Raw genomic sequence first — 459 nt, 5'->3', positions numbered from 1 at the left:
GAACACATTGATTCAATCTCCTGCTGAGGTCTGAGGACACATTTTGTTTCTCCAGAAAGGTTTTCTAAGAAGGGAGGACAGTTCAAAAGTCTAAGTTGATTGGGAGAGACTAAGAAGCATTTGAAGATCTTCTCTTTCCAGAATTCCTTTCTGCTGATGAAACCCTGCAGCAAGTGCGCCCAAGCTGTTGATGACTTAAAAACAGAAGTCAAAGGGAGATGGAGCTTCTGTCAAGACCCATTCCAAATATAATAAAAAGGGAGTTGATTGGATGTCTCTTCAAGGCTCTGGATGAGCTCTCTTGTGCTTTGGCTGTTCTTTAAAATTGCAGGGTGCGGGAATGAAGACTGAAGTTTCTGGCTCTCCTTTGTTACCTATCTTGGCAGAAATGTCAACAGTTTGTGTTTCCAGTAGCTCTTGTCTCAAGCCATTGCTTTCTTCTTCCTTTCTTTCTTTCTT

The sequence above is a fragment of the Microtus ochrogaster genome, chromosome 2 (genome assembly GCF_000317375.1).
Source record: "Microtus ochrogaster isolate Prairie Vole_2 chromosome 2, MicOch1.0, whole genome shotgun sequence".
NCBI classification, from domain to species: domain Eukaryota; kingdom Metazoa; phylum Chordata; class Mammalia; order Rodentia; family Cricetidae; genus Microtus; species Microtus ochrogaster.
This window is presented reverse-complemented; position numbering follows the sequence as displayed.